This window comes from Neopelma chrysocephalum, unplaced genomic scaffold (genome assembly GCF_003984885.1).
Source record: "Neopelma chrysocephalum unplaced genomic scaffold, ASM398488v2 Primary Assembly neopelma1_74, whole genome shotgun sequence".
In the NCBI taxonomy this organism is placed as follows: domain Eukaryota; kingdom Metazoa; phylum Chordata; class Aves; order Passeriformes; family Pipridae; genus Neopelma; species Neopelma chrysocephalum.
Window position 1 is genome coordinate 503245 of NW_020897735.1, and position 13744 is coordinate 516988.

General features: G+C 48.6%; 1 protein-coding gene across 2 annotated transcripts in view; it reads left to right on the plus strand.

Moving 5' to 3' along the window:
* PNPLA7 (patatin like phospholipase domain containing 7) overlaps window positions 1-13744 on the plus strand; it is a 142848-nt gene that overhangs the window by 95021 nt on the left and 34083 nt on the right. The gene's annotated exons all lie outside the window — the stretch shown is intronic.

Here is a 13744-nt window from a genome sequence, read left to right on the forward strand (position 1 = left end):
TCTTTTCATTTCTCCTTTTTTCCCCTTTAGCTTTCTCCTCAAGCTCATTATCTCACCTCAGCACTCAATATGTCAAGCAGTTGGGTTTTTTCCACAGAGCTTTCTTGCTGACGCTGAGGATGTGGCTCAGACCTTTTCATTTTGGGCAGTTGGCCTGGTTCAGCAACTTGTTCTTTCTGCACTTTGTTCTTTGTTTCCAGCTCTGGCCCTCTGAAAAGGGAGGATAAAAGCAGCAGTGTAGGAGAAGCTGTGGAGATCTCTGTTATGGGGATCTCTATGTCTGATGGACGCTCTTGTTGCCTTGTCTGTCTGTCTGTCTGTGCTCCTGCAGCCTGTGCCATGTGCAGGGTGCTCACACTCCAGGCTTTTAGAGAAGGTCCAGCTACCACCTCATTTACAGGCTGCTGCTGGGCCTGACTTGGGTCTCTGTGCTCCTTAAAGCCTGGCTTTATCTTCCCATTCGATGGCTTTACCCAGTGATGGAAAGGCTGGAAGAGATCTGCAGATCTCAGTTGTTCTGCTCTCAGGAGACCACATTTGCCCTCTGCACTCTGTGTTTGCTCCAAAACCCCTGATGGCACAAGGAACAAAGGAGGCTTTACTGTTTGCTGTGTCTGTGATGTTTGGCTGCAGCTCCAGCTCATTCAGGCAACTTGGAGTAAAAACCTGCTTATCAGTCTTGCCTTCTCTGCCACCAGACACTGACCTGTTCTTCCAGAAGAGAGAATTTGGTTGTCCTGTGTCTGCACAGGGACAAAGCCTTGCAGCTTCTGAGCAATCCCTGGCGTGGTCAGGTTGGGAGGAACTGCCCCCTGTGCCTGGAAGGGACCAAGGGATGCCAGATCAGACTGTCCTGTGTGGTGGGTCTAGCAAGGACCAGGTAGAACATGCCCACAGCCACCTCAGGGCATGGTGGATACACATGTGCATCTCCCAGTGAGGTACCAGGGACGTTTTTGAAGGCTGGGTCAAGCGCGGCAGCGCGTTGGGAGGTTTCCCAGCTGTGCCCTTTGTGTCCCTGAGCAATCCTGGTGGAAAAGAACTGGTGAAAAGCTCCCAACGTAACGTGAGGAAAAATTTTAAACAGGCATTTTGAGAACTTTAGAAGCTCATGTTCCTTTTCTGAGTGTTGATGCTTTGAGCATGCAGGTGTGTCTGGGAGGTGAGGAGCTCCTGCACGTGAACAAACCCCGTGGTGCTTCCCTGCTCCATCTTGCTAAAAAAGGAATTGAGTTTGGGGATTGATGACCTGCTCTATCCATGTAAAACACTTTTAAAGCAAGTAAGTGCTGTGCTGTGAGATAGTGTATCACTTCTCTAGAGTCTTTTCAGGCTGTCTGGGGAGCTCCTGGCTGCCTTTAGCAGGCACAGGGACGTGTTGCTGCTGTTCATGGCTGGTGACGCAGCGTTTTAATTACACCCCCAGCAATTAAGTGGTATCAGAGCTGGCACGATGCAGAAGCTGAATTTGCAGTATGCTCATGTGAGGAGTCAGAAAAGATCAATAAAGATGCTGGTAAGTTTTGGGGGTCGATTTGTTTTTCTGTTTGGTTTGTTATTTTAACTTGGAGAGGAGCCTAAAAACACACAAAGCCCTTGTGGTCCCATCCTGGCTGGGGGCAGCTCTTTCTTAATTGTGTCCTTTTCTCATGATAATTGAACAGATGAGGATTTGGTGTTTATCCTGTCACGTTGCTGCTCAGTGCTTCCTAATTAATTGGATTTTGCCATCTTAACTCTGAGAAACTTTCACTTCTGCACTGCACAGGGCAGGTCTTCAGTGTTTGGTAGGAAGGTCACTGCAGGCAACAGAAACTCCTCTTTCACCTCATATGAAATTCTCATCAGCTTTTTTCCTGAGAGAAGCCATGAAGTCACTGTGTTCTTTCCCTTGCTTGAATTTGTTAAGGAAAAATTGACAAGCTGCCAAAATTAATGAACATTTAAATACTCGGCAGCATAACACGGTAATGCAACAGTGGGATTTACTGGGGCAATGTGCTGCAAGGAAGGGATGGTAGAAATAACACCTCTGCTTTTGATGGCTGTTTTTAGTTCTACAAAGAACAAGGTCAAATGGCAGCATGGGAAGGTCTGGTTTCCAGAGGAGCTCTGGGAGCTCAGATCCCTTCTGGACTGTCATCTTTTGCTCCGTGATCCACAGAAGCAGAGAGAAGCACAGGGAAAGAAAATAGGGAGGACTGCACAGAAAATGTCTAAGCTTAGTGGGTCTTCTAGGGCCTGATAAAAGTGCCAACTCCTGGGTCAGGACTAAGGTTTGGCCCCCACAAGGTGCAGGGAGCTGGCTGGTGGTGCAGTGGTGGGGTTGGCATCTCATAGCCCAGCTTTCAGCGTGTGATACAACACTTGAGGAATAAAAAGCTGAAATTTGAGGTGGAAACTCTGCTCCAATGACAAAGTGCTGTCCTTGGGGTGGACAGTTTGCTCCCATGGTTCAGACAACTCACTTTCCAGGCTGTAGCAGGCGAGAGCAGGGTCGTGGTTATGAAACCCTGGTGTTCAGTCTCGGGCAAGAACAGAATCTCCTGGGGAGACTGAGTGAAGTTTTATGGTGCAGGTGCTTCAGATTCAGTTCCAGCAGTTAAGGAAGATTAATTTTTATTCCTTAACTGCGACAGGTAACTAATGACAGGAGGCTTTTTACCCTGTCAGTGGGAGAAGTGTGTGCGTGGACGTTGTCTTAAAGCTGCCACTGCAGAGCTGCAGGACTTGCAGTGGAGGTGGTGGGTTCCATAAGATCAGTTATTGAACCTCAAATACAGGGTAGGACCTGGAAACGTGAGGGGAATTGGTTTTTTAAACCTTTAAACATGACCACAAGCACCCACACAATGTGCTGGTAGGACAGGGTGGGGAGAGAGGGCAGGAATGTGCTGCCTGAATTCAGAAGGTGCCTCCAGGGGCAGCCTTGGAAAACACTGCCAGGAAGAACAGAGCAGTGTCATTCCCTCTGGGGATCCTAAACATACTCAAGATAGAGATTACAGAAGGGATGAAAGAAAACCCCATGGGAATTTCCTGGGCTTTTGATGTGCCTCACATACTGGAACACAGTAAATGTTTTTCAGCTCCTTTGCTGGGTTCAAAACTTACCCTGGACTGAGTCTGAGCAGGGGCACCCCAGAGTGTGAGGGATATATATATATATATATATAATGTTTCTCCACACTTCCATTCCTATCTAGACCATATACAACCTATTTCCCCTTTTTCTTTTCCCACCTGTCTGTGTCTGTCAGTCTCTTTTCCCTTTCTAACACATCCAAGCTCTAAGATTTCCCAGTTTCTTTGCCCCCTTTTTGCTCCACTCTCATTCCTGCTTGTCTTCTTCACACCTGCTCTTTATTTCCTTTCTCAGTCTTTGCTTTCAAGGCTTCTCTCAAAGGAATTATTACAAAAAAAATGCAGTTTGCCAACTGCTTCTGCCATGTACCAGAGGTGTCCCCATGTGTCAACAGAAATGCACTTGGCTTTGAAATCATTCCAGATCATGCAGTGTGTTTCAGGACTGCTCCATGTTTGCAAATTGATTATTGATTGCAAGGTTTTTTTCAGTGGTTCATAATGGGGTGCAGCTATTTGTTTTGTTTGTCTCACAGTGCTTAAAACTCGGGGTGAACAGAGGGCTGAAAGCTTGAAGTGGGTAAAAATTAGATCCTGGTTTTCTTTTTTTAAGTGTTCAAAAAACACAGTCTGAGAAAGCACTTGTTCTGAAGTAAATTATGAAACAAAATCCTTGCTAAAACCATTGTTCTTCATTCTGACCTTGGCTAGGAGAGTTCTGGAAGAGCAACACCAGCCTCTCTGAGGTGCTCAGGGTGCCACGAGTCACTGGCAGCTGTGGAGGGTTAAATCCCTGGAGAGAGGAAGGGGCAGGCAGGATTTAACATCACTGACATTCAGCTCCTGATGTCACATGAGCTTGAGGAAATGGCTCAAACTTTTATAACTGTGTCCTCCTTGTGTAAACCAAAGTGTTTGGCAGCTGGGCAGGTCACCCTTTAGAGATTGCTCTGAAGCACTTGGGTGGAAGAGAAGGATAAACCACTACCAGGGGGAACTGTTTGGGGGTTTAAGAGGGTATTGTTATCTCCAAATGTAAATGGATTTATGCTCCCATCTCATGGGGAATTTGCTTGAAACCTGCCACCCAATTAATCTGCTGGAGTTAATTGTTTATCCCAGCATGCAGAGGAGTGTCCAGGCTGCTGGTAACCCTCTTTGTGCTGTCTGGGTGCACTGCCAAGACATGGCCAAGGTTTTTGCAAGGGCTGCTGAGATTTTAGGGTGTCTTTGCCTGTTCTGGGCAGGAGGGACCCCCCCCACAAGCAAACCCTGCACTCCCCAGCTGGCTCTGGGCAGTGCCAGCTCTGGTGTCTCCTCCCATCCTGCAGAGAGAGGGCTCTGGTGGGAACCAGCAGGTTGCTGGGTCTGTCCTGGTGGACTGGGAGGTGTGTGTTTGTGTTCCTGGGGTCGTGGGAAGGTCACTGGCTGGATGTGGGGATGTGTGACCTGGCAGAGCTGCTGTGGGTCCAGCCCTGTCCTGGGGGAGGTTGTGTGGGGTGCTGGGCTCTGCTTGGGCTCGGCCCAGATCCCAGATCCCTGTCCCCAGCCTGTGTCTGGCAGTGCTGGATGGAGCCAGTCTGGCTCAGACTGGGTCCTCCTGCACTCAGTTCACACCATTTCCCAGTTCCTACCTCTGTGAGATAAGGGTGAGGATTTTTTGCAGTTCCTGTCTTTTTGTTCTCTCCCCCTGGTGCAGTCAGGCAGCATCCATGAAATTCCTGTTCCATTTCCAAGTGCTTGCTCAAGGCACTGAACTGGCACATCAGGGCTCTGCTTTCCTCTTCTGTAGCAAGACAGGTCTTGAAGAATATGTGCTGCTAAAAGGATCCCATCCCTCATCCCCCTAGTGCTGTAAAGTTCCAGGAAATGAAACTGAAATATGAAAAGAACTTGAAAAATGCTTCTTCCTTTATTTTAAATGGAAAAATAAAGCTTGCTGTGCAGCATCTGCAGCCTGTCAATGCCCAGCAACAGCTGATGAAGCAGGATTTCTGCAGTAGGGAAGTATCAAAATGACACAAAAGGGGCTGAATCTGCTTTGTGTCATGGAAAAAAACACCCCTGAATACTTGAAATATCCTTCCTCCAATTCCCATTCTTCAAAGTAATCCCTTTGTACACCAGGCCAATCTTGTCTCTTGACTTGGGAAAGGCAGGAAATTGGCAGCTCTGAGGTTAATCCTCGTGGCCTTTGCAGCCTCCAGCCCTCCCTCTCCATCATGTGCAGCCTGTGCTGGGCTGGGAGCATTTCCGAGCAGGGGGAGCTATTTGGTGACCTCTCTTATGGTTTTTGTGTGTGCAGATAAGTGTCTGTGTCTCAGTGCACAGTGGAGTGGAATTTTTCTGTGTGACATCCCTTTTTGAAGCTCAGGTTGGTGGCTTCAGAGCCTGTAATTACTGCTGTAGGTGCTTGGAGAAGTGGCCTGTGCCCGGCGTGTCTGTGCTCCTGTCACGAGTGGAGCAGCCACTGCCACGTGCAGATAAAGCAGATGGAAAGCTGAATTCCAGAGTCAGCCATGCACTCAGGCTCCTGGGTTCCCCATGTCTTTCAAAAAGCAGATTTCAGGGCAATATTCAGAAGGTAAAATAGCAGAGAAGCATCAAAACTCTTTATCCTTAAGATGAAATTACACCTTTGACTTGGTGTTTTGCTGCTGTTTTGTAGAGGCCAAAGGAGAAGGGTAAGGAAGGTGGGATCTTCCTTGGAAAAAATGATGATAACTGGATGCTTGAATACCTAATCTGAATGATAACTTATGTTTGGACACCTACTTTGAATCTTATCCAGGTCAGCCCTAGAGTACATTGTTCGAACAAACAAAAACCAACCCCTAAAAATAAATCAGTGAGTTCTGAGCATTTGCTGCTGTTGAGCAAAAACCTCCTGAGACACGGCTGGGAGCTCCTGGGAGGGCTTCAGGCTCTGTGTTTGCAGATGGTGGGGAAGAGGCTGCAGCCTAATTGCTCCTGAGAGGCTCTGCTTTGATTCCTGGAGGGATGAACCGTCCCGTGCGTCGCTCGTGGTTTGGAGCCGTGTTTGTTCTCCCCCAAGTGAGCTGTGCTGAAGGCAGAGCGAGTGTGTGGCTGCTGCCAGCCCTGAATGCTGATTGCTCAGTGAGTTGTGTAACAGTTGGGTCATCACATGCCCAGAAAAGCCATGTTCAGGTGGCCTGGCACCCACCTAATGCTTCATGATCTGCTCTTTCTTTTTCCCAGCTGCAGCACGAGTGTAATTGCTCATTTGCTCCCATCTGCCACAGAGGTTGAAGGTTATTATGGCTTCTATTAAACCCTGCAAGCAGCAGGAGCTTGGGAGTCATCTCCTTCAAAGTTATGGCTTAAAAAAAACCCCTAAAAATTAATTGCAAGTGGTTTATTTGGACTCTCCTGCCCTGATCTCCAGTCTTCAACCCACCAAACTCATTTATTCACAGCAGCACTTGGATAAACAGATGAAATTAAAAACAAGGTGGTGGAGTTGTGGGTCAGCTCTTGTTGCTGGTTTTGCACTTCATTTTTTATCAGCTGAAAAAACATGTGCTGTGTTCCCTGTTGGAGGGAACACTTTCCATGGAGCAATTGTAATGCTCTGTTGGCAAGTCCATGTGCTTTCAGGACTGTGGTTCTTGCACTGCTGTGATTTTGGGGAATCTCTGTCCAACCCTGCCTGGGCAGTGTGCTTTCCTGCTAAGAAACAGGAGATTAGAGAAGTTCTGAGTAAATTCACAGTTACATTCCCTGAAGTGCTTTGGTCTTATTTCTGCAGCTTCCAGACATTGTGCTCAAAATGGGTTCTTGCAAGACTTTTCATAAATAAGTCTCAAAGGGGTGGGGAAAGGAGGAAATATTTGTTTTCCAAAGAAATTATCTTTCCTTGCAGATAACTGAATCCTTTCTTGGCTCAGAGTAAGAGAGGGGATTTTGTGTGACATCCCCAAGTGGGTGCAGTTTGTCATTGAACCCCCCTTGCCTCCTCCTGTGCTCCTCCCAGAGCGTGCTGCTGGCAGCTGGGATCAGAAAACAAAAACCCTGGTGTATTTTCTGTAATTTGACTTCATTTTGTGGGTTTTTTTCCTCCCTCCAATGCCTTACATATCCCTTCCCTCCTGGGCTGATAGACCTGGAAGGACTGAGCAACTTTTGCTCATTTATTTCTGTGTCAGGCACAAATCTCTTTGTTTAAAGCTTGTTCTAAGGTTAGTGTATAAAGCAGAAACAAAATCAAGGCCATAAAAGGACACTGTATTTGGATTTTCTTGCAGGAAGGTGGTTTCACTGGGATTGTGATTAATAGGAGATGCTTTTCCTGCTGAATGTGCCTGCCTGGCACGGGGTCAATGTGTGATTTCTACAGCATGGCAAGGCCAAAGGGAAAGGGCTCCTTAGCTCTGGCTTAAGGAGATGGTGGGAATGTGAGGGCAAAGCTAAGTGGGAGGATGGAATGAGACTGTTGTTAATGGAGGGGGAGACAGGAAGAACTCAGGCCTCTGGATTGATACGTGTGGGCAGTGGAAGAGAGAAAGCTTTTCCCCAGCTCCTGGGAAAGATCCTGCTGGTAGATGGATGTTAGGATGAGAACCCATTAATGTGGGATTGTTCACACTATTTAGCTTAGAAATGGTGCTTAGTTAATTAATCAATTAACGTTGTCAAGATTGGGAGCTTCCCTGTAAGCGCACGTGTAGTTCTGCAGGAGCAGAAATGCAGGGCTCTGGTTTCTCTTCTCCTTTGGGGCTGGCAGATAATCACTGCAATTATTCTGGCAAATTTATGATGCTGGGAAGTTCTGTGGTCAGGAAACCTGGGAAACAGTGTTATTGGGAAGGCACAACCAGGATTAGATTTCCGAGTGATGTTTCCATGTCTTGATGCAGCTGCAAAGTTTGAAGGTGCCAGTTGGAGATGATCCAGGTGCAACTTGTAGCAGACTTGCTACTGAGGCACTCAGTGGCAGGATCAGCCACAGAACACACCAAAAAATGCTGCTGCTTATATAAAGATGAGGTTTCTTCTTATCTCACCTCTCCTGATGCCACTCTCCACGGCCCTTCATACAAATAATATCCAACTTCTCCTTTCCCCAGTACAACGAGCACCTGCACAATGACTCTGAGAAGCATCTCCAACCACCACCCCACAGGGTGTTTGCTACTCAGATGATGGTTCTGCAGTGGTTGTAGCTGTACCTGTCACTCTGAGACTGCAGACTCAGTCAGCAGCTCCAGTGTTGGGATCCTGGTCTGGGAAGTGCCAGTGAGCCCATGTGCCTGACCTGGTGGTTTTTGGGATGTGCTGACAATGCCAAGGGCTGGAAGCTCAGTCACCTTCAATTTTCCTGGTGTTTTCAAAGCAGAACTTGGGCAGTGGTTGCCCAATACACCACTTTTGCACATCTCTAAAATGGACATAGTATGTACATATTCATAGATAGAAATATAAGATTGTCAAAGCTGGAAAAGACCTCCAAGATCGAGTCCAGCCGTTAATCCAGCACTGCCAAGGCCACCACTAACCCATGTCCCCAAGTGCCACATCCACACATCTTTTAAATCCCTCCAGGGATGGGAACTTCACCACTGCCCTGGGCAGCTGTGCCAGGCCTGGACAATGAAGAAATTTTCCCTCATATGCAACTTGACTCTCCCCTGGCACCGCCTGAGGCCATTTCCTCTCCTCCTGTCCCTTGTTCCCTGGGAGCAGATTCCGACCCCCCCTGGCTCCCCCCTCCTGTCAGGGGGTTGCAGAGCCAGAAGGTCCCCCCTGAGCCTCCTTTTCTCCAGGCTGAGCCCCCCCAGCTCCCTCAGCTGCTCCTGGTGCTCCAGATCCTTCCCCAGCTCCTCAGTGTCTCTCTTGTCCAAAACAGACACCAGGACTGAGGTGCCTCAGCAGTGCCAGCCCAGGGCACTTCCCCCTGCCCTGGGTGATCCACCCCCTGCTCACAAGGGCAGCACTCAGAGCTGTTATAGGAGGGAAAAGCTGCTTTTACAGCTTTTCTGCTTCAGGAGTTTTAAGCTTCTGAGGGCTCCTCCATTCAGGTTTGTTGGGCTCTGGTGGAGCTTAATAAAGTCCCCTCAGCAGTTCCTCTATTTTTCTACCTTCTTTGCCAGGTAACTACATCAGGAAGGAGGGGGAGGAAGCTGTGTGTCCACTCCGGGGGGGCTTTGGTAGGAGGCACAGTAGAGCTCTGCAGCGACCATGACCTTAATCCTTTTCTAACCAAAGGAAATAGCATCTTTTCAGAGCATTCAGGAGATCTCCTTCATCCTGCTGAGTCAATTAGGAGGAGAGATGGGTGCTGGGGAGGCTGAATGCCTGAGCTGGATTTTCCCTCCCTTTCTGAAGCTGAAGTGGGCTCTGGGAGGGGTTGAGCTGCAGGCTTGCTGCTCCCTCAGTCTGAAAAACGAATGTCCCCTCTGGCTGTTCCCAGGGTCGGGGTTATTCTTTCTAATGCTGCCAGTCAACATCCTGTCGATGTGTTAAACATGGCTGTGGGAAAAATATCGGGGCACGGGCTCTGGTTTTGTACTGATTGTGTTTTCCTCAGCCCCTGCCCTGAGCAGGGAGGACAGCCTGCATTCCTGCTTTAATCTGGAGTGCCCTGTGCATTTCTCCCTCCTTCCTGAGCCGGATCTAATCCCAGCTCTGCAGGCACGTGCAGAGCTGACACATGCACCACTCGCAGGAGGATTTTTCTTTTATCAGTTGTGCTCTGGCCTTCCTGCATTACAGTCACATGCCAGAGGCACTTCCCCAGGAGATGAAAGCAAGGGCTCATTTCAGGAGCAGGAATTTTCCTGCAAGTCCTTCTGCTGAGCTCTCTGTGTGCTGGGCTGTGGTATTTAGGGAAGCACCAACTCCATAACTCCCCTCCCTGCTTCCGTGGTCTTTTCTTCGTGACCATTAGTAGTAAAGAAGGAATGGTGCTTGGAATTTAGCAAGTACAGCACTGCTTTGGGAGGCTTTTGATGTGTATTGAGCACAAGTTGGAGAGCAGTGCAGTGAGCAGCCTCTGGGGCAGCTGATGCCCAGAGCAGCCTGTGCCTTGGCTTGCTCAGGTCAGGCTGAGGCAGTGGCAGGGTGAGAGCAGAGCCTGGCTCTGATTTCCAGCTCCTCCTCACGCTGGTTGGTGCCAGTTCTGCTCTCTCTGCAAAGGGCACTCATGGATCAGGCCTGTCCTGGGGAGTGATACACAGTGGAAAAGAGTTTTTGTTAATATACAGACTCTGCACTCCTTGGGCAAATCTTTGGGTTCTGGTGCAGATGGTTTGAGAGCCATCTTGTGGGTCACTTGTCCTCGCTGCCAGGAGTCCTTGTCACTGTCCTGGGGCAGGCATCAATCCTGGCAGGGGAGATGCCCCATCCAGCTGCACCTTCAGGCAGCATTAAGGTGAAGGACAGCTGTGTGTGCAGCTCCAGTGACACACAGTGTGTGCACCCCCTCTCTGGGGTGCTCCTTCCTCCTGTCTAACAGGACTCTCCTGTCCTCCTTCCATCTGGAGTGAGTGGCATTCAGCTCCACGTCATCCAGGTAACTGGAGATTTTCCCTGTCCCTTCCTGGCACTGCTGTGTGTGTACAGCACTGGCACGAGGGATCTCCCTTTGTGCTTCTCTTGCCCAGCACTTGTACTTTCACATGTTGCCCTAAACCAGGACAAGTCCCCTGTGAAATCGGGCCTGGTATTACAAGGAGTGCACGATCCCTGGGTTTTATTTCCCTGGTACTCTGGCTGTTAACACAGATCCAGCTCCTGGCTTCAGTTTGTTTTCCTCTTGAGTTGCAGCCTGAGAGCTGCCCAGCCCAGCTCCCTGGGATGCTCCAGCTGGCTGGCAGGGAGCGGGATGTGTGTCCCTGGCACGGCACACGGCTCCCTTGGCAGCCTGCCCGTGTTTGTGGAGCCGGGAGCTGCGGAGAAGTGGCCAAGAGAGAACCAACTGTGAGGAGTTGTTGAGAAGTTTTCATGTTGCTGGGGTAATGATGGCCTCAAGCTGTAGGGAAGGGGGGGGGGGAAAAACCCATTTATATCTTTCAGGAGGCCGGGTGGTACGTGGAGAAACGGGGGGATTCGGGATTTAGTTTGCACAAATACATCCCCTCACAAATGCTCCTGCTCAGGGTGCTGGAGCTGGAAGAATCAGCTTTGTGGTTGTGTATAAATGAAACATAATTTAGTCTGGCAGCTTATAGGGTGTCCCTTTACAAGCAAGAAAAGTGCTTTGATGCCCATCCTGCAGGTGGGTGCTGTGGGATCGATGTGTCTGCTGGAGATCTGTGGCTGTCACACGTTTGGCTGGATATTGGCAGGGACCCTGTGGATGCACAGCATGGAGGGACTGGCTTGCCAATACAAGTAATAATGATCTTTTGTTATGCATTCAAAGGCATCATGCAGCAAAGTAGGAACAAATCCAGAATGATCACATCAAATCCCTCTTATTTTATGGACGTGTGAATTAGGAAAACCAGTTAAAGGGAGAGAATCCAGTCTGGAGCTGGTCCTGGGCAGTTTAAAATTGTCCTCCAAATAGAAAATACTTGAAGGTATTTAACATGTCTTAAAACCCCCACATGATGTGGGCTGTCTCCAGGGAGCAGGGTGGTAGGGTGAGGTCTGTTCCTTGGGGGAACATCGGGGCTGAGGCAGTGGGAATTGCCAGGCAAGAGCAGCAGAGTGCAAAAAAGAGCTGCACTCTAGAAGCCTGAAAACAATGGCAGGATGAAAACATAATTCTGTTAACTCAGGGCATCTGATAAGAAAAAGCAGTAGGAGAAGAGGGGAAAGAAAATTTGGAGAGGGAAGGGGAATGAGCCGTTTTCTGCTCTTGGATTACACCAGCTCGGGCCTGTCATTGAAGTCATTTACACCAGGATAACCACGAACCTGTCCCAGAGCACTTCAGCAGCTGGAGGGGATTTATTTGGATGGAAAGAATGTGTTCAGCATAACTTGGCCAAATGACACCTATGGAGGACTTGGCAGCTGTCAGCAAGTATTTATAGGATGTAAACAGCAAGGGGGGAAGGAGGACGGAAATAGAGCAAACCAGGGACAGAAAAATGGGATGAAAACGGGAAAAGGAAGGTTTTTACTGCTGTGTGGCTTAGATTGCACAACATCCATCCAGGTGGGGTGAACTAATCCAAATGCTCTGTGCTCTTTGGACGAAGCATTTGAAAGCAGAGGCTGTAATTTTGGGCTGCTCTGAAGGCAATTGGCCTCTGCTGCCAGTTCCTCTGTTTCTGTAGTGCTTCTATAGGATGGACAGGGATCCCTCTCCCATTAGGGGATAGAAAATCAGATTTGATCAGGTGTTTATAGGATCAGATCAAACGTTCCACCTCTGCTCTCTCATTTCTGATGGGGGGTAGCAGTGATTGCTTCAGAAAGGAGTATTTGCAGCAATTAGCAGCTTCTGAGCCTCCTGAACACCAGCTTGCACCTCCCATTTGTCTTCTTTAGTAGCCACTGACAGCCTGTACCTTTGATTCATCCTTTCCACATTTAAATCCATTTGTGATTTGACCTCTTCAGCATGTGGTAACAGTGGTTTCCCCAATTTGTGCTTTACATACACCTGTCTGTGAATTCTTTCCTTTGCATTAAAATCTCTGCCTGGTGATATCATTGCTGGCCCTGCATGTCTCCCATCAGTCAGGGTCCTCTCTAGTCAGTGATTTGAGTTTAGTTTGTTCTTATGTGAAGTCCTTCCCATATTCTGGTCATCTTTTGTGCTTCTCTCTGTCATTTTCTAGCTCTGCTCCTTCCTTTTTGGGTGAGAAGTCTGAGCTTGCTTTCAGTTTTCCAAATGCTGGTCCATCCTGGATGTATGTTCTTATGTTTTCTGTTTTATTCTGGCCACCTTGATTTGCCACTTGAATTTGCACTGAACAGTAGGTTAATGTTTTCCAGAGAATACTCCCAGTGGTTCCCAAATCCGTGTGAGCAGAGCTGGACAAGGGCTTGTTGCTGTAGGGGCATTGCTGCTTCTGTTTTCCTCTTGTCCCATCAGCACTGAGGGTCATCTCTTGTTTGTCACTTGTTTCCATCATTGCTCTGAGTTGCTTCTGCACTTTTTGAAATCAAGGAATACATTTACTCTCCTGAAGGAATTCGTATCATCCTCAATCATTGCCTCCTCATCTGCCCCTCTCTTGGGTCTGTGTGCAGACTAAACCTCTGCCCTCTCATGGCTGTTCACCTTTTCTGGCTCTTTGTTTTCATCTTCACATTGGTTATTAATCCATGCAGTGCCCCCTCCCATGATCCCAGGCTGGCTGAGTTTCTGAGAAGAGCCACTGGAAAAGAAATTAGTGGAAAGAGCTCTGAAATCCAGCCATTCCTGGCTGCTTTGGAAGGACCCCAGTAGATTTTGCTCCCTCAAAGCCACGTTGACTCTCCCCTCTCCTCTCCTGGCTTCATTCTTGGCTGCTTCATCTCACTGCCTTTCATACCCAAGCCAGGCTGTGTGGTTGTGTTCCCTCAGATCCTCAAGGAGTCTGTTTGAAGATTCCTGCATTCACAGTGTTTGTTCCTGGCACTATTTGGGAAGAGGCTGGCGGCTCAGCCGGCGCATGCTCCGCTTCCTTAGGAGAACCATTCATGTCTTCAATCCTTTCAGTGGCTGCTTGTCTGATAATGGCTTTTTCCTTTCCTCCCT